The sequence below is a fragment of the Acomys minous genome (genome assembly GCF_964271855.1).
Source record: "Acomys minous genome assembly, chromosome: 9".
Classification (NCBI taxonomy): domain Eukaryota; kingdom Metazoa; phylum Chordata; class Mammalia; order Rodentia; family Muridae; genus Acomys; species Acomys minous.
This window is the reverse complement of record NC_140490.1, coordinates 13108300-13129041: the sequence shown is the minus strand read 5'-3', so window position 1 is coordinate 13129041 and position 20742 is coordinate 13108300. Positions and strand designations below refer to the sequence as shown.

At 40.7% G+C, this 20742-nt stretch overlaps 1 long non-coding RNA gene across 1 annotated transcript in view; it reads right to left on the bottom strand.

Annotated features, from left to right (window-relative positions):
• Window positions 1-20494, bottom strand: part of LOC311604729 — a 51570-nt gene extending 31076 nt beyond the window's left edge. The window contains exons 1-3 of the long non-coding RNA XR_014781633.1: window positions 20473-20494; window positions 10402-10514; window positions 9303-9392 (exon numbers count right to left, since the gene is read on the bottom strand). This is a non-coding gene — a long non-coding RNA (uncharacterized lncRNA). The remainder of the gene's footprint in view (window positions 1-9302; window positions 9393-10401; window positions 10515-20472) is intronic.
• Window positions 20495-20742: the final 248 nt, after the last annotated feature.

The window sequence follows — 20742 nt, the reverse complement described above, 5'->3', positions numbered from 1 at the left end:
AAGCCTTGAGCGAATGCACAAAGAGAGAATAAAGTCCTGAGTGAATAGATATTGTTTGATACGGACATAGCCGTGTCAACAACCACTGCCTCAGACCTATGGGAGTAGCAAAGCCTTTCTCTGGTATGAATGCAAATGGTGGCCTCCTCCTCCTCCTCCAGGATAACTGAAACCTGAGACTGCTTTCCTTTGGAAACATCTTCTCAAGACTAATTAGCCCCTGCTCCTGTGCCATACATAATAAAAGTGCTGAAGGTCCAGTATGCCATTGCTTAGTTGGTGCCGCTCCTTTATGGCCAACACAGCACGGCCAGTCCCAGGTTTCTGCATGTGTCCATGTGTCTGTCCTTCCTTCATTCTCTCATTGCCCCAGCCATGTTTTCAGAACCAAGCTATGAGAGACACGACCTGGAGGGATCATAGCATAACAGCAAACTGGTACAGATCTTCTCCATAAGCCTTGGCACCCTCAATTATCATAAGACGATACTGAGGGAGGACATGTGAGGGAGGTTTTACAATAGAATTGGGGATACACTTCATCATCTATATCCCCCAAACTCAAGAATCACTTAGTGTTGATGCTTCCACGTCCCTCTAGTTGAGTTCACAATTTTCCAGCTCCAATGGAAGGGCACACAAACACTTACAACTAATGTGAATGATGTCAAGAATTAGAAGTCATTTTTTAAAATCCGCCCCTAAACCAATCTCTGACAAAAGAAGATGGAAGAACTCTGATAAGTGGGTGAACAGCTATATAAAATAAGGTTTTTACATCAGGTAAGAAGGAAAAATGGCTATTGGGTTCACAGCAAAGACCATATGTCAGGGTCAACTAATATATCTTCCCGCCACCTAGGTGGTGCCAATCTCTTACAGATGACTCAGCTTAAACGTCCAACTGGCCTTCCAAACGTGGGGCTCTTCCTCTCTTTCCAAAATAACAATTTTATTAATTAATTTATTTATTCACTTTAAACCCTAATTGTAGCCCCTTCCTTCCTCTCCTCCGAACACACCCTCCCTCCCTCTTCTCCACACTGCAAGCAAGGAGGCCAATCCCAGTCAGGTTGCATCAGGCCTGAGTGCATCCTCTACCACAGTTAACAGGCAAGAAAGACCTACTAAGGGGAGGTGATCAAAACACCTGCGAGGAAGGCCTTGTCAGAGATAGCCCCCACTCCCCTTACTAGGGGGCACACATGAATACCAAGCAGCCCATCAGGTACATATGTGTATGGGGCTTAGATCCAGTGCACACATGGCCTGTAATTGGTGTTTCAGTCTCTGCAAGGGCCCCTGGGCCTAGGTTAGTTGGCTCTATCTTCTTGTGGTGATCCTGTCCCCTCCCAGTCCTTCTTCCACCCTTCCACAATGTTCTCTGTGTTCCACCCAATGTTCAGCTGAATCTCAGCATCTGTTTTCATACGTTGCTGCATGGGGCCTCTTAGAGGACAGCTATGTGAGACTCCCATGTACAAGCATGGCAGGGTGTCTTTAATAGTGTTAGAGGTTGGCTCTCTTGCATGTTGTGGCCAGGCATTAGCTGGACACTGCCTCAATCTCTGCTCATTTTTATCCCTGCACATCTTGTAGGCAGGGTAAATTTTGGATTGATGTTTTTGTGGGTGGGTTGCTGTTCCCCTCCCTCTACTAGGAGTTCTGTCTAGTTAGAGGGTGGCCTTTTCAGTCTCCACGTCCTGCACTAGCAGGGGTCTCAGCTAGAGTCACCACCATAGCCTCACAGGACTCTACTCTCCCATAGGTCTCAAGCCTGTCTCAGAGGTGCCCCAGGGCGCAGTTTCTCTTCTCTGTGCAAGTTCTCTGTCCTCTGGCAACACCGCACTCTCTACTCATCAGATCCCCACCAATATTTCCCTCAGCATCCTCTTTCCTCTCCTATTCCTTCTGTTCAAGCACTTCCTCTGTCCATTCAATTGCCCTTTCGCAGAGAGATTCATGCATCCTCCCTTAGGCCTTCCTTGTTAGTTAGCTTCCTTGGATCTGTAACTGGTAGTATCCTTACCCCATATTATGTGGATAATATCCACTGATGAGTGAGTACATACCACGTGAGTCTTTCTGGATCTGGGTTACCTAACTCAGGATGATCTTTTCTAGGTCCATCGATTTGCCTGCAAATTTCATGATTTCCTTGTTTTTAATAGCTGAGTAGTATTCATTGTGTAAATGTACCACAATTTCTTTATCCATTCATGCTTCCACTGAGGGACATCTAGGTTGTTTCCAGTTTCTGGTTATTACAAATAAAGCTCCTATGAACATTGTTGAGCAAATGTCCTTGTTGTGTGATAAAGCATCTTTTGGTGTATGCCAGGAAGAGGTGTAGCTGGGTCTTGAGGTAGAGCTATTCCCAATTTTCTGAGAAAGTGCCAGATTGATTTCCTAAGTGGCTGTACAAGTTTGCACTCCCACTAACAATGAAAGAGTATTCCCCTTTCTCCACATCCTTGCTAGTATATGCTGTTACTTGAGTTTTTTATCTTAGCCATTCTGTCAGATGTAAGATAGAATCTCAGAGTTGTTTTAATTTGCATTTCTCTGAGGACTAATGAGGTTGAGTATTTTTTTAAGAACTTCCTGGCCATTCAAGATTCCTCTGTGGAGAATTCTTGGTTTAACTTTGTTCCCCAATTTTTAAAAAAATAAACATTTATATTATTATACACACATGTATATGTATACATGTATGTATGTATGTATGTATTTGTGTATGTATGTAAACTACATACAGCAAGAAGAACCATGAAACAATCAGGAATTATATAAATGTTACATTCATAGTGTTTTGGCTATTTGTATTTGGCAACCTTGAAGAAAATATCTTTCCTAACTTGTTGAGTCTAAAATTTTGAATGTAAATCAATATCTATCATATCTCATCTCTATCAACTTAAACCATCTTTCTAGACCTAAAATCATCTTAACCCCTAAACAACTAAGCTTCATTGTAAAACTAAACTCTCTGGACTTCAACCCAATCTGAGACTTGAGAAGGAATAAAATTAATTACCTGAGTAAACAGGAAGTGCAGGTTAGCAGCTTCCAAAGTGAAAACAAAACAAAAAACAAACAACAACAAAAAAAAAAAAAAACGACAGAGACAATTTGCTGCCTGAACAGTCACCCAAAACTCTCTATAACACTGGAGCATCATCTTCAGCCTTCTGGCCCAGTATATCTCACAGACATATTTGTGAGGCAGGAACTACTGAGGGCTTGCTTACCCTCTCTTGGCAGAGTTTGGCTGCTGACTCTGCCTACATCCAAGCTTGCTCATTTTTAGGCAGAATTCTGGAGTAGGGGTTGTTTTGTTTTGGTTTGGTTTGGTTTTGGTTTTTTCGGGTATGGGGGTGTGTGTGTGAAACAGAGTTTCTGTGTGTAGCCTTTACTGTCCTGGACTCAATTTGTAGACCAGGCTAGCCTCAAACTCACAGCAATCCGCCTGCTTCTGCCTCTGCCTCTGCTGGGATTAAAGGTATGCGCCACTACCACCCGGCAAATATGTTTTAAGATTTACTTATTTATTATGTATGCAAAGTTCTGCTTGCATGCCAGAAGAGGGCACAACATTTCACTACAGATAGTTATGAGCCACTATGTGATTCCTGGGAATTGAACGCAGAACCTCTGGAAGACCAGAATATGCTCTTAACCTCTGAGCTATCTCTCTAGCTCTTAGGCAGAATTCTGTCTGTGAAAGAAATGAGAGAGATCTTTCTTTCATGGTGGAAGTGGTCCTTTGTCTCCATCAAAACCACATATTCTGGTGAGCAAAAGCTTTGTAAATACATGAGTCTAGAGTTTCTTCTCTTGCCATCAACACTGATAACCTGGCCTTTGTGAAGGTCAACAGCCATTCCTAAAATCTTCTTGGTGCAAGGAGATATCAGATTTTCTATCATGGTCTGTGGCAAGGAGACATACCAAATACAACCATTGGTCCTTATCAATTTTCCTTCTAAATGATTCCCGGTCTTGCATTTAAAGATAAAAGAGCAAGGACAGAGTTTTCCCTGGGTGTCCCACAGCAGCTTTGAGTGCACATATTACAATCAGAATTCATTATCTGCACCACTGAAACCTGTTTAGACTTTTATGTGTGACATCTCAATTGGTAGCAACATTCTCCCCCACTTGGAAGCCAGACTAAAAATTTCAGGATACTTATTAAGTTCTCCATCTCTGCTTATCTGGCAACACTTATTGTTCAATAAATCCTCGCTAGACTGATTCAGCAATGCCTCTCCTCTGTCCCCATAACTGCTGGTTGGTTCAGGAAGTCACCAGATCCTTACAAGGCTATTGATGTGACTTATGGCCTCAGTTCCTTCTCTAGGCTGCTGAAGCATGGCTGCTCTTGAAATCCAGTGCCGCCGACCCTCCATAAAGCCCTGCTTATTGTTTGCCTACAAGTTTAAGTCCTTGAACTTTAATTCTATTCGCAAGATGTGTTTGTTTGCTTGCTTATTTATATGACCCAAGATATTCTCAAACTTAGAATAATCTTCCTGGTTCAGCCTCCTGAGTATTGTTATTATAAAGCTGCACTATATGGTTTCTATTCATAACTTTTTCTGAGACAGGATCTCATATATCCTGGCTTGCCTCTATCTCACTATGTAGTGAGTTACAGAGAATAATCTTTTACTTCTGACCCTTCTAGCTCCATCTATGTATTGTTGGCATTACAGGTATAAGCTATCATCCCTGATTTATAAAACATCTGGGATCAACCCAGGGTGCCATGCATGCTCTGCAATTGGTCTATAATCTAAGCTACATCCCCAGCTTCATACGTTTCTTAATGTGTGATCTAGCCACAACCTACTACTTTGGCCTCATTTCCCAGAGACCTCTTTCAAGTCTCCTCATCATTTTCCCAAAATACTATTTTCTGAAAAACAGATTGCCTTTCCTTTGATACATAACCAGAGTTAAATTACTGGATGGCTACAATAGTTATATACTTGTTATAAAGCTGTCTTGTTGTCTCTGTCTGAAAATACATACCAATTCTTCTTAACTTGTACAAGGCTACATGCTTAGGGGCCCAAATTAGATATCATCTTCTTCTTACAATTGTCATTGTATAAATAAGTATTAAGAGCCTGCTATGTAGGTTGGCCTCTGTGCTAAGTAATATGTGTTATCTCAGTTAATATTCTCAGTGACTTTGTAAGTAAACAGACAAGCAGCTGAGTCTGGAGAGGGTAACTGCCTCAGACTCAGACACCTGAGATCCCAAGTCCAGTGCACATAGGTCCCATGACTCTCACTGGAGGAAACCCAAGGATTCCCTCTTGCTGATATCTGGCATCTTTGTCATGGACATGCATATCCACGCCCACACTTCTGTTGTGAGATGCAGCCAGCTGAAAAAGTAATTATTTAATCTTCCCTGGATGATGATTTAAAATCCAAACTGTTTATAAACATAAGACAATGAGGGGAAAAAATTGAACATTCACTAAATATTTGATGAAACTAAAGAACTGTGAGTTACTGACACTGCAGTTATTTTTTAAGTGTTTTTGTCACTTAGAAATGTGCTAAACTTTTCAGGGATTGAGTGCTATAAGACAGGGCACGCTTGAAGTGACAGTATAAAGGAAGGGATAAGAAACATAATTTATAGTGTGCTTGTAGCTATTAAAAGGGACAACAGTTCAGGGGGATGTAGCTCAGTGGTAGAGCACATGCTTTGCGTGTATGAGGCTCAGGGTTCAATCCCCGGCATCTCCAAGACTTTAAGTTTGCTGGGTTATGGTGGCACACACCTTTAATCCCAGCACTCAGGAAGCAGAAGCAGGTGGATCTCTGTGAGTTCCAGGCCAGTGTAGTCTACTAAGCAAGTCCAGGACAATGAGGGCTCTGTTACACAGAGAAACTCTGTCTTTAAACCAACCAAAAAGTAATAATAAATAAATAACATAAAAATAAAAAGGAGACCAGGAAGATGACGCAGCAGGTAAAGACACTTGCCATCAAGCCTGGTAACCTGACTTCCACCAGAACTCATATAGTAGCAGGAAAGAACTAACTCCTACAAATTGTCCTCTGACCTCCACACACACTCTATGCCACATGCACCACACCTTTCCCCCATGACACACACAAACAAAACACATGCACACACAAAATAAGATTGAAATATGTATTCACAGAGGTCACTCTATTATTTACTAACCTCTATATGCAACTGAAATACTATGTAACGATAAATATGTTCCATATATTCCCTCAAAGCAATGTGTCCGCATGCTTAGATTCCTCCTTTAAAAGCATAGGCCCTCTGAGGTCTAGCTTTGCCTCTGTTCCGTGGTAACTAGCACAGAAGAGGATAGTCAATATATTTTAGTGATAATGTAGTAAGCATGAAGACCGTGGCCAAAGGCAGAGGAATTGGCTTCTTTCCTCCTAACTACCCAACTGATGGCCAGTTATCTCCCTGCCAATCTCCCTGCCACCAACATGATGGTTACGCCCCCAGGGAGAGCTGAGAACAGCACCTACCCAGACATGCTGCATCATCCCTCAGTCCTTGGTTCTCATTTTTCCTCACTCTGATCCAGTGCTCCTTGGGTAACATGAACTTAGTTGCTGTCTTTGAGGGTGACACAAACCTGTGAGCAAACAGCAGCTTGTGTTTGTGGGAAGAATGAACTCACAGTGAACATCCGGCTTCTCCTCTTACCTCTGCTGCCATGTCCTCGTCATGTGGCCAGGCCCTCCTTCACTGAAAAGTGCTAAAATTCCCAAGGTGGTGTTGGCATCACTTGAGCACAGACAGGTGAGGCTGTGCTCAGTCTCCATGCCACACAGTAACCAACAGCCAATCTGGAGAGTGAGACAGGGCCCTTCCTGTTCACAGAAGCTAGGGAAAGGCGGAGCAACATGAAGGCTTCTGGTGATTAGAGAGGGAGGCTTTCCTTTATACCATCAGACTCTGAGGAGCCCAGTGCTCAATAGATGCTTCTCAGGAGTCACCAAAGCCAGAGAACATGAGCTAGGAAATGCCCAAACCAGGAAGTGAAACCAGAGAATTGAATTCCTGGAAGCTTCCACTGTTAGAGGTCCCATTCTCCTAGATGCAGGAAAATACTTCCTGCTTCATGTCTAGGGCAGATCTCCACCTAAGAGAGATGAATGGCAGCACAAACACACCAGGGACAACAGCATGAGTGGTGGAGGGCTGCATGGGAGGGGCAGGGAATGTGAGACACATCCAGATCCCTTCAGGAATGAAGAACCTATTTTCCCAATTGCTGCCCCAAACCCTAGGTTGTCAACTGCTTCAAGGTGTTGCCCAGCTGCAGAAAGCCTCACACCTTGCCCAAGTCATAACCTCCTGCCAATATAAATCCACATCCATAAGATGTCATTAAAGCTTAAGTGCTCTCTCTCTGTCTTCCGAAGAATACATCTCTGAAGTTCTTCCAGTGGAAGCTGGAATCACAAATGGACCTCTCCTTCTGACCAAGTCTACTTGTTTCCATCCCTCACCTCCTTAACCTTTCTCTCCCATCCCCTTTCCTTTGCTGTAAGAATGTCCACAGTAGGCATGGTTGTAAAGTCAGTGGAGATGGGAACAAAGCCAGAAAGGAAGAAGCTCATCAAACTCATTAATCAGAAAAGGGGCCCCTACCCTCAAGGAGAATCAAAGGAGACACACTGGGCCATTGGTCAAGGGTAGAAGCAGGACAAGGAAAAGGTAACAGTCTTTATTATGTGTCCACAGAGAAGAAAACAGGGCTTAGTAAGTGATCAGGGTTAGTTTTTTTTTTCCCCTTATGCTTCTCCTCTACTTTGGGGTTTATCAAAGCCTTTTTCTGTCTTTTACCAGTCCCTAGGCTGATTTAGAACAAGGTACACATTGGCTTGTATATGGTCTAGAAAAGACGGTGTTTGAGATCATGCACATGAGATTGACTATTTTTATACACATGTATCCCATAGGTAAGCTGCATTATCTTCAGGAGTTTCACTAGCTATCCCTGGACTGAGGAGTCTCATCCTAGGGTTATAAGGCCTCCTAATAACAGAGTAATAATAATAAAATCATGTAGTTAATATGATTGACTTTACAATGAATAGGCAAACTAAAGAATCAAAGAAAATATATTTTAAGTGTCCTTCCTTCATTTCTCATAATCATCTCAAAGCATTCCTTCTTACTCTAAGCTCAATATCCCTGTTCTTTGTGTCTCCTGTGTACTAAGGATTGTGAAAAGACTTAGAACCTTCTAGATGCCCAAAGCAGATGTGTACATATATAGACATGGTTTATTGTTGGATGTCGAATATTGACAGCAAAACTCTGGAGTTAAGCAGATCTTTTGTCAACTACCACTGCTGACATGCACTAGCTGTATAATTTTGGGGAGTCCACTTAGCCTTTCCATGTTTCAATTTCCCCAACTGTAAAATGTCAGTAAGAACACCAGATGAACTGACTGTCACAGGGATTAAATGAGATATGTATATTTTTAAAGGGAGCTTATTACAGTGTTTTTTTCCAATAAGCAATGCCTATACGTGCAAAACAAACAAAACAAAAAAAACCAAAGTATTCTTAAGGGAAAAAACAGCATAGAGAAAGAGAGGTTGAGTTCTATCCAGAAAAATCAAAGGAATGCTTCTCAGAGGCGGTAAGTCCTGGCCTGAGGAATCAAAGGCAAGGATGGGTTTGTTTAATGGAGGATTCAATTGGAAATTGGGCCTATAATCTCATTGGAGTTGCCCATGGCAGAACATCCCTCGATCTAACATTAAAGTCCCATGACAGTTAGAAACGTGTGGTCACAAAATATGTGATGGGACATCGTAGAGTGACATCTCCCAGAGCCTGAGAAGAATCCTCTGCATTTGGAGCAGTGACAGTGGGCCTTGGACCAGCAAAGAACACTACCATGCTGGAGAGACCCTTGAGGAGATAAACCAGGGATGCAATTTAGGATCTATTTTGTTCAGATGTTCAGCATCAAGTAAAAAAAGTCACGTGATCACTTCAGGCCCGAGGAAGTGAATTCTCACAGACAACAGTCCCTCTTCTGGCCCACAGACCATTCCTTCTCTTGGTCTCCACACAGCATCCTCATGGCCCCAGAGTACCTTCAGCAGCTGTAAGCATCAGGAACCAGACACAGCGTCCTGAGACATAAGGGAAGAAGTCTATTCTTGTGCCACTTTCGAAGAACAGAGAACTCACTCTGCCACATCACAATGGTCAGAATTAGACTTCCTAGTCATGTCAGTCACTGCTGGTGGTAACTTACCATCTGGAAATGAAATCTTTCTCCTGTAACAGTCCATAATTTGCTCTGTTTGGCTGGCTCCTTTTTTGGTAACTGCTGTGTATTTTGCCTCTGTGAGAGTGAGAGAAAAACTGTTTGTATGGATAAGAAGAAATCCACCATCCAAGGGCAGGGGACTACTAGTCCATCTTACCCAACACACAGACCTCTTGTAGAAGGGGTAAGATTCTAGAACCAAACCAGGAAGCTATGTATCAGGAGGGCACTGTGAAAGAAAGAAAGAAAGAAAGAAAGAAAGAAAGAAAGAAAGAAAGAAAGAGGGAGGGAAGGGAGGAAAAAGAATGAAAGAAACTGAACAGTAGTTTTTTAAAAATTATAAAGTGAAAGGGGAAATGGTCCATAAGACATGAGACATGTGCTAAATTAACATTTATGGAAAACACAAAATCATGTGTGTACAAGTCTGTGTGTGTGTGTGTGTGTGTGTGTGTGTATGTGTGAGTGTGCATATATACATGCTTCCATGATAAAAGACAGACGAAGCCTTAAATGTCAAGCAGATCTGGTTTGAAATATACAATAAGAGAACTCATTGAAGAAGACCTGTGCTTTCTGGCTGCAGGTGTGGAAATTAGTTAGAAGGAGGACAGGAAGCTGAGGCTGTATTCAGGGAGTCAGAGGCTGTGAGAGTGCCAGGGTAGCCATGGCGTTGATGAGACAAAGATGCATGAGATGTTAAAGGAAAGACTTGAGGTGACTTGATGAGTATACACAGAACTGGGGGAAATATAAGTAGTGTTAATTGAAATCACTTATAGTACACCTGGTGGTATTAGCAGAAAATCACCTCTGGGAATGTGAAGGGACTTCCTGGCTACTCACTTAAGCCTTAGTTATACTCCCTGCAGTTGCTAATAGTTCTTCCCCACCTTAAAAATGAGGAAACAGGTACAGAGCTCTGGGTCAGAGCCCAGGGTCTGATCCTTGAGGGTCTGGCACATGAGCAGTTCACTGGCATGCTGGAGAACTTGCCCTTGCAGGTTGGAGGGGAAGCCGGGACAGGGCTGTCGTAATCTCCCTCTGGCAATGTCCCAACTCTGTGATTTTTATTTATTTGTACCTTCATTTATGCATTTATTCTTTGCATTCCAAATCCTCTGACTTTTTGCAGAGCATTGCAGTGCAGACTTCAGAATAAATTTGAGGTGCGATCCTGTGGAAGTCTGTGCCTGCCTAATCAAGAAACAAAACAAGATGTCGTTTGGGTGGTCCCAATTCGGTTCTCCTTTAGAATCCACCACAGCAGCCCTTCTTGCACCAAAAAAGTGTTCTGTGCTTCAGGCCTTAAGGCTTCCTTTGCTCCCCGTGGGTGGTGCTATTTCCTTTGGGCTCTGGCTGCATCTCAAGAGAGCCAAGCTGTCTCATTCTCAAGACCACTCAAGGACTTCCCTCCCACATTCAAGACCATATGGAGCTGCCACCCCACCTGGGCAGGTTGGTCTGACCCTGTCTGTATTAGAGCTATGCAGACCCTCCCTTCCCACACATTCCACACTCGACACATCCCATCCTGCTTTACAGCTAGAACTGCCTAATTAAGTTTGGTCAACTTGCAGATTCAAGAGCAAAATAAATGGTGGTTATTTTTTAGATACTGCATTGGAGCATCTGATTATACAGAAATAGATAAACCCAGAACCAGGACACAGGAAATCATCAAATATAATCAATTAGCATAATGATATAAAATAATATCCATATGTGACCCACAAGAGGCATTTAACAAAATCTTTATTTAACAAAAATATCTAACAAAATATTCATTCCATGTTAAGAAACCTTAGTCAGTGAGGAGAAGAGCCTTTTAACAGGGTCATGAGTTTCTGTCCAGAAATGTTAACCATTTGCACTCACACCGTGGACCACTGTACATTTTCATCCCCACTAAGATCTGAAGGAGGGATGAATGGATAGGAAACTAGGAAAGTTAAATCATAAGATTCTAAAAATCTATGCCAATACACAAACAGAAAAAATAGAATATAGTGAAGGAGATCACGTAATAATATTCACAGAGAATATGACTGTATGGTTATCTTTTTAAAAATTAAATAGTATAGGAGAAGAAGCAAGGTTATAATTTTCACCCAAAAACATGCACTCTTTGGCCCTAACAAAAGTTGTCATGTGAGCAGTCACTTAGTCACACTCACTGAGCATAAGGACCATTGTCTTAAATATCAAATAAACCACAGAGAGAACAGAAACTCTGCTTTTAATTATTAGCTTAGGCTACCTGTTGCTGTGCCCATGTACCATTCTGTCTGGACTCTGGAAGTAAACACCCTGCATTTGGGTCCCAGTTCTGCATTCACTGTCCTTCATAGCCTTAGGCGTGTTATTTAAATTTTATGCTCCGCTTTCATCCGATGTTAGTGATCATGCATAATGTATACGACTGTGAAAACAACTAAAAAGCCTTCTATTTAAAATGTTCCCAGAAAAGTGTCCTGCAGATAATTCACAGCATCAGTAGTCAATACTGGCCAGTATTCTTCAGAGAGATAGAACCAATAGGAGATGCATATGACCAATTTGCTTCTTGGAAATTGGCTCATACAATGATGGAGGTTAAGAACACCAGTCAATTGCAGTCTGCAAGGTAAAGAGATCCAGGAAAGCCAAGGTATGATTTTATCTGAGTTTACAGGCCTGAGGACAATGCAGCTGATGGTGTAAATCCTGGTCTGAAGAGATCAACAAAAATAGAATGAGTTCCTATTTGCTTTGCTTTCTGTTCTAATGAAGCCCTCCGTAGTATGGATGGAAATCTACCCAAACTGGGAGGAAAATCTGAACTAGTGAGTCAACTACTCCTAATGCCAGGCTCACTGGATCATTCTCACAGACACCCAGAGTAACGTTTAATTGGGACATCACATGGCCCAATCAAGTAGATCATTAAATCTGCTATCACAATCATTGTTGTAAGAAAAGAATCTCACCCAGCCATACCACTCCTGGGACTATACCCAAAAGATGCTCCACCATACAACAAGGACATTTGCTCAACTATGTTCACAGCAGCTTTATTCATAATAGCCAGAATCTGGAAACAGCCTAGATGTTCCTCAACTGAAGAATGAATAAAAACAAAAAACAAAAAACTGTGGTACATTCACAAAATGCAATAGTATTCAGCTATTAAAAACAGGTTTTGGAAATTTGCAGGCAAATGGATGGAACTGGAAAAGATCATCCTGAATGAGGTAACCCAGACCCAGGAAGACACACATGGTATATACTCACCCATAAGCAGATATTAGGCATATAATACAGGATAACTATGCTACAACACAGAGACTGAAACATCAACCAAGAATCATGTATGATGGGAACCTAGACTCTCTGCTCAGATGTAGTAGCACAGTCTCCCTGTGGATCCCACATGTAGAGAGTAGGGACCACTTCAGACATGCGTTCTGACCACCAAACTTAGATCACTTCCCCCTGACAGGACGGCCTTGCCAGGCTACAGAGAAAGAGGTTACAGATAGTACATATGGGACTTGATAGGCTGAGGTCTGATGTTAGGAGAGGAGGGCTCCCCTTTCTGAGGACTAAGGGAGAGGGGATGAAGGAGGGAAGGGGGTTGGGAGGGAATGAAGGAGGGGGATACAATTGGGATGTGAAGAAGTTAAACTGCAGAATAAGCAGGTAACTTATATTGCTAATCCCACTATGTGGGACTAGCTCTGAGACTGGCTGAGACATGAATGTCTAGGCATAGACAATGCTTCTTGTTGGCTACAGAACCCCTATGAATTACTACTATTATATGACATTCTTCATATGGCATGAATGAAAATTTACAGATGTCTTATTTTCTGCTCACACAAAGAGCAGAAAACCAGCCTTAATTGTCCTGCGAATCACACACAACTTATATACTTATAATTTTAGGACTGTATAATGTTTGTGAGAAAGTATATGCTTTCAGAACAAAGAACCAGATGCTGACACTGGATCAGACCAAACAGGATGCACTCCTCTCACCATGCTGGACACCAACATCCTGCATCCTTCATGTTCTAGCACTAAGTGATTCCATTGCTGTTCCTCATCAGAACAAGACAGCTCTCAGGACACTCTCAAAGAAAGCTTCCAATGCCAATTGGTCTAGTATTTCAGACTGTCCCACACAGGACTCTAATTAAAACAGGAATCTCTCAACATTTAGAAACTGGACCACAAATGCTATTCCTAGATTGTTTAACCACTTCCACAGTTTTATTTGGGACACTACAAAGGTGTTATTCATCCCAAATCAGCCAGAAGAAACCTTAGGAGAATGACACCCCATTTCCTTTAAGGGGGTTTGGTAGGGTTTTTCCTGCTTTCTTGGACTTTAGAGGGTTATTATCAATGGGAGTTGGTTACAAGTTATTATTGGTATTATTTAGAGAGAAAACAAGGTTAGACTGACTCATCAATGTCTCTTTTCCTGTATCTTACATTCTTAGGTTTGGAGATAGGAGTTGAAAAGGAAGAAGGGGGAATATAGAAATATATAGGGAAGATAGAACAAAAAGTAAATTAGTGAATCTGCTGCTCAACTTAATGCCTCAATTGTTACCCACAAGGTTATTTTTAATTCACTGGTATAGAATTCTGTATATAAATGCAAAATAAGTTTAATTCTAGATACAGTGGTATAGAATTCAAAGGTAACATTATTCTTCCATATATATATATATATATATATATATATATATATATATATATATATATATACTCTAATATGAAGTATTGTACCCATATAACTCAATTATAATACAAGGTTTACTTCCAATACTTTGAAAGTGCTATTGCAGGTTGTTTAGGATAAATAAGTTATACAAGTTAATTGTCAGTTGATCAAATCTTGGTCATGTCAATTACTAGTCTACTTTTATCACAAGAGTATACATCCTAAGTATGGCAGATAAATATGATTCTATAGAAAGATAAGGCAGGATAGTTAGCTAAGGTCTTCAAAAACCTCAGAGATATACAGAATATGGCATTTAAATAATGTTTCTATTATTTTAAAGAGTCACTGACAATGAGACAGGTTAACTCCTGGCCTACCTCAATGATGAGCATCAAAGAACCTCCTTATGGAGATGACTTCAAATGTGGCAAACAAACCACTGGGAAAAATGTCATCATTTCTACCACAGACAGAACTCTGCTTTAAAAAGGGGCAAGTGTGGATGCAAGCAGAGTCAACGGCCTAACTCTGCCAAGACAGGGAAAGCAAGTCCTCAATAGTTCCTGCCTCACAAATATGTCTGTCAGATATACTGGGCCAGAAGGCTGAAGAAGATGCTCCAATGTTATAGAGAGCTTTTCGGTGACTACTCAGGTAGCAAACTATCTCTATCATCTTCTCATTTGGAAAACTACTAACCTGCACTCCTGGTATACTCAGTTAATCAAGTTTATTCCTTCTCAAGTCTCTGATGGAGTTGAAGATCAGGTAGAATAGTTTTACAATGAAGCTTAGTTGTTGAGGGGTAAGATGTTTTTAGGTCTAGATAGATGTTTTAAGTTGATAATGACAAGATGTGATGGAGATTGGTTTGCATTCAGAATTTTAGGTGCACCAAGATAGGAAAGATGTTTTCTACAAGGCTGTCAAATACAAATAGCCAAAACACTGACAATGTAACACTTACATAATTCCTGATTGTGTTAAAGTTCTTCTTGCTATAGGTAGTTTATTGTATATATGTGAAGTAATATAAATATATATGTAAAAATTAAAAAATGGTTAATTAATAAAAAAAAAAGATCCAAAAAGAATCTCAGGAGAGTATCTCTGTATGACCAAAGGGAGAATGAGTAATTGCTGTTTGCTTTCAAAAACAAACAGCAGTGACATAATTACCTAAAATGTATATACTTACACTTATTAAAAGTTTAAGAATATATAACCTATTTTATGAGTCAGCTTTCTATCACTATAACAAAACTCTGATATCATCAACTTATAGTCTTTTGTGTTGTTTTGCTTTGTTGTTAGGTGTGGCCTTACTGTGTAACACAAGCTGGCCTATAACTGTTCACTTCATGAACAAGAAGTAAAAAATGAAATAGAAAGCAGTGTCCCATAATCTTCTTCAAGGACACACCCCAAATAACCTAAAGATCTCCCCCATTGGGTTATATCTTTTAAAAGTTCTACTAATCACCTCCTGAGAAGGTCAAACTGGGTACCAAGTCAATACAAGGGTGGCATTCCAGACCCAAACTGCAGTGTCTATCCTTTATCCTGGAGCATGCGTGTTTGTAAGATTAGTAGATATAAAGCAAAAATTAGAAAGAAAAAAAAAACCACCTAGAGTGAAGGAGTGAGAGAGGACTCATTTAGGAGCACTTACTGCTCCTGCAAAGTACCTAGGTTCAGTTCCCAGCACCCATATGGTGGCTTACAACCACCTGTAACTACAGATCTGATGCACTTTCCAGGCCCTCAAGGACACTACTTGTACATAGTGTAGGTAGCTAGCAAAGCATTCATACATATAAAATAAAAATGAATAAATCCTCTTAGAAAGACCAAAGCAACCTAAAATGATTAACAGTGGCTGTTGAAGTAAATCATAGCATTTGCACAAACAGAATGTTTTGTCTTTATATCTTTTTAAATACGTATATATGGAAACTTCTTTAATTTACATTGGTTAATATATTGCAAAATGGGGACGGGGATATGGGAGAAAGAGAGAGGATGAGGCTGGGAGGTGAGGAGGGATGGAGCTATTACCAGGATGTAAATTGAAGAAATAAATAAACCAAAACAAGTTTTTTTAATTCAAAAAAATAGTATAACACTGTGACCTATGGCAAAAATATTAAATGTATGTGATCACAATCTACATCTACTTGGCACATATATATATACTATATAATGTAATATATTTAATTATATATAAAAAAAACAAAGGCCACCTCTGGAGTCCACATTAAAAATACCCACAGTTTTAAGCTGTTAGAACGACCTGATTAACTGGAGTAAGACAGAAAGCATTCACTTTTTCAACACACATCATTTTGTTCCTACTTCTGGCTTACATTACCTATGTGGTAATGAATATTTTTAAAGATGTGCAGGATCCAGATAAAACCACATAGTCCAGTCTTATTGGTAAGAATCATAGAAATGCAAAAGTACGTGTACAGGCTCATAAAAATATCAAGGTGTTTGTTTTAATTTGATTTGCTTGGTTTTAAAATTAACAGTGTGACCTCAGCCCTCACAGAGTGGCTACAAGTAGAGTGTCTCATGCCACTCATGGGAGTTAATTACTGCACACACTTGTTAGGGCATTGAATACAAAGCTTAGGGTGAGCAAACTCACTTCTAAAAACCTGTCTTAGGGAACTAACCAGTCAGAATAAAGATTCATGCATAAATGCTAAATAATATAAAGCTTTTAAATGCGTGTTTGTGTGTGTGAGTGTGTGTATGTGTGTGACTGTGTGAGTGTGTGTATGTGTGTAACTGTGTGAGTGAGTGTCTGTGAGTACGTGTGTGTGTGAGTGTGTGTATGTGTGTGTATATATAAATGAATAGTATGCTTTTGGATGTTTAATATCAGTAATGTATTTTGAAGTTTATAATAGTAAAATTTTTTATTGTTTGATAGTTTCACACATCTATGTAATTAATTTTAGTCATTTTCATGCCCCATCCCTCTCATCCTGCTCCTTCTCCCAGTGGGACACAGCTCACCAAGGCCCCTCCTACTTTCACATCATCCTTTCCTGTGTGACCCACCAAGTTTAATAAGTGTTACTTGATGGAGCATGAGTAGGAGACTATTTAATGGAGCATGGGCAACTTATCTGTGACTGTGCCCACACCGATGAAGAAAATGATACCCCCTCCCTAACAACAGAATAATACTTGAACACTGAAAACACATGTCGGAAAATTTCCTAAGACAACAGCAAATAAACAGAGAGCATAAGAAACTATATATGTAGTTACTGTCCTTATTTTTATGTACAGAAAGCTTTGTTTGTCTTGTTTGAATTAGGAAAACTCTACCCTGCTGTACATCCTGCAGCTAAAGTTTCTACCATCCGTTGACAATGTATAAGACCAGGAAGTCAGTTCAATGAAAGAGTGTTGTAGAGAAGCATCTTTCTTGCATGATAACTCAACAAGATGGTTGCCTAAACAAGTCCTGAACAAGTACAATACTGAGAGACCTGCTAATATGGAAGAAAGAAATGTTATAGGGCCCCACTCCTAGACAAAGAGGTACAGGCAACAAAGGAATGCTGAGAGCAGAAGAAATAATGGAAGAATCCCCTAACTGGTTATCTAAGATGAAATGATAAGTACCATAAAATCATAGAAATACAAGTTACACTAAACACACTGAGCAAGGGGTGTGTGTGTGTGTGTGTGAGAGAGAGAGAGAGAGAGAGAGAGAGAGAGAGAGAGAGAGAGAGAGAGAGAGAGAGAGAGAGAGACTTAAAGAAACTATGCATTTGACAGGGATTGAGGAAGGACATATGGGAGGATTGGAGGGAGGAAAGGGAATGGATAAAATGATATAATTATATTTTCATTTAAAGAAAAAAGATTTTAATTTTTTAAGAAAAAATAGGAGCTCAAGTTGTTATTTACTCTGGTTTTTGTTTTTCAGTCACATGCCATCAAGCTCAGTTTTCTGCAGTACTTGGGATCAAAACCAGGAGGTTGTGTGTGCTAGGCAAGCATTCTAAGAACTGAGCCACATCCTTAGTTCAGCTGTTATTATTTATGTTTCAGGAACACCATTTAAATGTTTATCTTCTTGGTGCTCTCTGTTCTAAAATACAACCAAGCAAGAGTTTGGAAACTGCAATTGCTACTGTTTAGATTTTCAACTCAATGGTTCCCAAGAATCAGTACAGTGGCACCAGCGTGTATTGTATGCCTTTTCATGCTCATACGGAGAAAGGTCTTGTTCATGATAATCTGGTCACATGACAGTATCTCCTCCACTATTTCTGCCCTACCCCCACTCTCGGTAACCTGCAGTACTGCCAGACTGGAAGCCTGGAAACATTTCCAGACTTTCTTTCCAGCAGTTCTTTGGTTGATCAAGCCACTGACTGACGGACACCCTTTGCAGATCTTGGAAGAATAAAGAAAGTTCTGCTGTGGGCAGCCTCATAGGTGTCTGCAGATGGCAGAACACAGAACATACCAGAGTCTTCTAACAATGACTCATGCTGCTGCTATGAGCTGTTGAGATCAACAGCAACAAACCCACTGGGAATCTTGGAGCTTCCCATTGCCTGGAAAGTGTTTCAAATGGTCCTAGCTTTCAGATTTCCGGGAGCTGACAGCATGCTATCCGACCTTGCCTCTTAGCCAGCTCTCCATGGTTCCTACAAACTCCCAGGTCCCTGTATTAACTCCCTTGTGACTGGATGAATTGCGCTACTGACTAGTTCCTGTATAAGAAGGTTTTTCGGTTCAGATCTATGTCTTCATGGCATGGATTATCCCAAAACAGGAGAGAAAAACTAATTGTCAGTATCTGTGAGTTCTGAAATCCCATCTAAATATTCACCTTCTTGATAGCCTAATCTAAAACATAGACGTTAGGAGCATAGAAAACTCTGGCATTCCTGAATTTTAGATTTTCAGCACAGTAGTTATCAACCACCCAAAAGACAAGTCCCAGTGTCTGGGAGGATTTGTGGTTATCACTAGAGAATAGGAGGTAGAGTTGAGGCTACATACATAGAAAACCTCCACATAACACAGTTCTCTCATTGGAATGTCCTTTGTGACAAAAGCTGAGAAATATTACTTCAACACAACTCATCAATCCCTGAGGCTCATCAAATGGAAAGTTCAAGTTACCACATGATAAGAAAAGATAAGACTTTGTAATTTATTCTAAAAACAGCCCCAAACTTTGTAATGAATTCTAAAAACAACCTCAGTCAAGACCTGTGACACAGATGAAGGATGTATGCAAGGTGGAAAACAGAGTGCCCTCTTCAAAGTACTTTCCACCTAGAGATACCATAAGAGGAAAGCTTATCAGAGAGGAAAGACAGGAGGAAAGAGACTAGCGAAATTACTAAGGTTACTAAGTAGGTAAAGTGCTTGTGCACAAGCAAGAGGACCTGAGTTTGATCTCCAGAGCCTGTATTTTTTTTAAGCTGAGAGCAAGGGTGAAGGTTCCTTGATTTAAAGTTTTGTAATATGAGCATGAAGACCTGAGTTCAAATCCCCAGAAAATGTGTAAACACTAGATGCAGTACTGTGTGTCTGTAATCCCAAGGGTTCTAGGAGTAAGATGGGAGGCAGAGACACAGGAGAAAGCCCAGAAGTTCATGGGCCAGCTAGCCTGTCTGCAATGATGAACAATGAATAGAAGACTCTGGCTCCAACAAGGCAGAAAGCAACAACAGACACTCAGTATTGTCCTCCAACTTTCACATGAACCCCCTATCATGTGAGCATGTGCACATAGACACACGCACGCACACACACACACACACACACACACACACACACACACACACACACTCACACACACACACGCCGAACATGGTAGCAAGTGCCTGAGTGGTAACTACAACACTGGGAAAGTAGAGTCAGATACTCTCCCAGGGCTCACTGGTCAGTCAGCCTAGTCTACTAGGTGAGCTCTAGGACACTAGAGAAACAGCAAGGTAGAGGCTCCTAAGAAATGACAGCTGAAGTTGACTTCTGGCTTACGTATACATGTGCATATGTGGGCACAGGTACTTGTACATACATGTACCCACATCAACATACACATATACACACACAAAGAGAGGAGAAAAAGGCATACACATAGAAAATAGGCACTTCACTCACACACAGACAAATAATGATCATGTTATTATTGTCTGATCAATCATGGATGCTTTTCCTTTCCTTCCATTACAGTTCTCCATATTTTCCAAATTTTGTATAATAGCCATACATTACTTCTATAATTCTACCCAAGAAATCAATGTGCATTATATTTTCAAACAGGCAGAATGAGAATAAGCAACTCCTCAGAGGCGATATTCCAGTCACATTGCCGCAACTACTTTACATCATCTCTCAAATCCTCTAGGGAAGTATAGACAAACAGGAAAATTATGCAACACCCACCAACATGATTGTTCTGCTCGGTAACTACCTATTCTCCCAGCAAGCTTTATTACAGGGATTCTCAGATGTCTCCCAGACGGTCAAGAGTGAGCTGTGATTTTTCTCTCAGAGATATCAGTATGCAGGAAAGACCCCACCTGATCTTCAGAAAAAAAAAACTGGTGTTAGGACACAGACTTATGAAATAAGGAAAGGCTTCCTTCTTATCCATACACTCCTAACCCACCTGTAGCCAGGCTGTTCAGTTTGATTTCTAGGTGCTTGAATATG